We start from the raw sequence: 2,952 nt of genomic DNA, 5'->3' as shown, positions 1-2,952 counted from the left end.
CTCCAGCAAGGAAAACGAATTCTGTTATTCTGAAAGCATTGGCCGGAATTATTCTAATAAAGGGAACATCCTTGTGGAATTATCCGGCTCAGAATGCAACAGGAGAGTACTGACCTGGTGCTCCCTGTCTAGGGCTTATTGCGGGACCTTTGACTTCAGGTTGTTTGGGGGTTGATGTTTTATGCTAGTGGGTGGGTTTGAAGAAGCGAATCTTGAGCACTGGGTAAAGGTAAACACATGCCTGGTGAGCTGGGCAGAGGTGCTGGGTTCGACTTGGACGGGCTCACAGACACTCTTGGTGGCCAGGGCGTTCCCATGGAGATGCTCTGGCCTCTGGGGTCAGGCCTGCTGGCTGAAGGCCGTCGTCCACCTTCCTTGAGTCTGGCATTGGGGCCAAGGCTAGAGCATGAAGAGCCCTGGAGCATACTTAGTGCCCTTGAGTGGTGGTGGGGGACAACGGTGGCATCAGTATCTCCTTCGCGGTCTGTGAGTGCTGAGCGCAGTGACCTTCAGCCACCTACACGTCCTCACCTGGGACGTTAGCGAGAAAGTGACCCTGAGACTGAGATGGAACAAAAGGGAAGCTGGAGGGGAGGGAGTGTGGGGTGGTTTTCAGGGTCCCCTCCATGCCTGGAGGGGTGAGAGGAAGGACCCGGATCTCCCCAGAGCCACTGTGGCGGGAGAGGTTTACCCCAATCCCAGGAGCTGCTGGAACCAAGCAGGAGGTCTGATCCACAGAACCTCGCTGCCCCTTGACCCCTAGGCGCTAGCTGAGTGCACAGGTTCATTCCCCCTCTGGAAAGTTAAGAAAACCTCGGCTTTGGGGCTGGTCTGGGAACGTTTCAATGGCATGGCCATTTCTTCTTTTCTCCCTGCCACATCATCCTCCCCTTCTTCCCTCCCCCATCGCTTCCACCTTCTTTAGCCCATTTCCTCCCCCCGCCCCCAACACTGTGGTCAGACTTCAGGCTACAGTCTGGTTTAAGTGGTACATCCTATAACTCGACACTTCTCTGTGGAGTCAGCAGCACTTTTCTTCAGAAGGAAGGAAGGAGGAAATAAATTCTCTTTTCACACCTGTGATGCACCAGGCACCAAGCCAAGCATGACGTTCTCTGGTCGCTCCTATAGGGTCAGCATCTCTGTGCCTGGAGCTGCGGCTGGAACTGGCTGCTGGAGGAAGGGTCCAGGGATCCTAAATCTGGTCAGAACTCCTTTCCCCCCGTCTCCCCACCCTCCCTTCAGAAGGGAAAGACGAGGCCTCAGGTTCAACATTGGCTGCACCTGAGGCTGGTGTGAGGCGAAGGCAAGCTTTGGGGGGTCCTCACCATCTGTGTCATCACCCCAGGGCAGTGGTGAAGGGCAAGACCGCACCGCGGGGCTACATGGGTCCTCTCGACTGTCTGCAGCTCTGGCTATTTGGGCCGGGGCTGCGGTGCCGTGTGGTCTGAACAGTGCATTTGGGCATCAGCTGTGGCAGGGTCGCCCTTGGGACCCACGGCGGCATGTGGGGTGGGGTGGGGTGGTTGCCAGGTGCAGCCTCCTGGGACAGAGCCAGTGCTGAGGGCTCAACCGTGGCTCCAATGGGCGAGTAGCGTTGGGTCTCAGCACTTAACGCAGGAGAGAGAAGCTAGGAGGCGGCTGGTTCTTTTTCCTCGGTTATCTGACATTCCTGTAAGGGAACACCTAAGTGACTCTGTCTGGACCAGCTGCCCTCTGGCTGGTTTTGCACAGGGTATTGTGAACTGGCTGACGTGGTGTTCTCTTTAGGGTCAGAGTTTTATTAAACAGAACTCTTCTGGTTGCAAGTGACAAAAAGTCAATTTAAAATGACTTTAATGAACAAAAAGAATGTATTAGCTGTAATGTCTGGGGTTGTTCCAGCTTCAGGGGTGGCTGGGCCTAGGTGCTTAAATCATTTGATCCTGTATCTTTTTTTCTTTTATCCAGTTTTCCTCCAGGTGGCTTCTTTCTCAGGCAGGTACGAACGGGGGCTGGATGACCATCCACTGTTCCCGATGGGGCCTTATCCTGGGCTGATGCTTCTTGTCTCTGATTGGCCCAGTTTCTCTCTCATCACTGCCTCCACTTGACCCCAGCCAATCACTATGCTCTGTGCCCAGGCCTGACCTGGGGCTCCTGCCTCCTCTGAAGCAGGGCTGAGAGGGCAGGCTGACTACACCTCTGGCCTAGGAGAGGTCTGAGTGGGTCCCCAGCAGGAAAGCAGGGTTCTTTGACCAGAGAGGACATGGATATTGGGCCGGTGTACCAGCTAAGACAGGGCACAGCTGCGGGAACAAAGATTCCCAGCACGTGATGTGGCTTAAAGCAGGATGTTTCCTCCTCACCTGGTGGCTCTGGGTTGGCAGGTAGCTCACCTCCATGCCATTACTTAGGGACCCGGACTTCCCGTGTCTGCCGCTCTGGTTCCTTGTCAATATGTGCTTCATTGGAGCTGAGCATCTGGGTTTTGGCCAGTAAGAGAAGTGTCGCGGTTTGGTTTCCTCCAGAAGCTGGTTCTGAGGTGAGAGTTCAAGGTCAAGTTGCTGGCTTAGGAGGTGATCCCAGGAAAGAACAGATGTAGGGTGTGGGGGAGTGGGACAGGAGAAGGAAGACAATACAGGAACCATAACTAGGAAAGTTGGGCTTCCCCAGGTGGCACAGTGACAGAGAATCCGCCTGCCAATGCAGGGGATGCGGGTTCGATCCCTGAGTTGAAGATTCCCTAGAAAAGGAAATGGCAACCCACTCTGATATTCTTGCCTGGGAAATCCCCTGGGCAGAGGAGCCTGATGGGCTACAGTCCATGGGGTCGCAAAGAGGGGGACATGACTTAGCGATTGAGCATGCACACACAAATACAACCAGGAAAGTTACTGGTGGGCAGTCAGTCCCAGCGGGGGGTCTCTGGGAGGCAGTTGCCCACAGGAGGGGCACAGCAAACCATTGTCC

This window comes from Ovis canadensis, chromosome 13 (genome assembly GCF_042477335.2).
Source record: "Ovis canadensis isolate MfBH-ARS-UI-01 breed Bighorn chromosome 13, ARS-UI_OviCan_v2, whole genome shotgun sequence".
In the NCBI taxonomy this organism is placed as follows: Eukaryota; Metazoa; Chordata; class Mammalia; order Artiodactyla; family Bovidae; genus Ovis; species Ovis canadensis.
Note: the sequence above shows the minus strand (reverse complement) of the source record.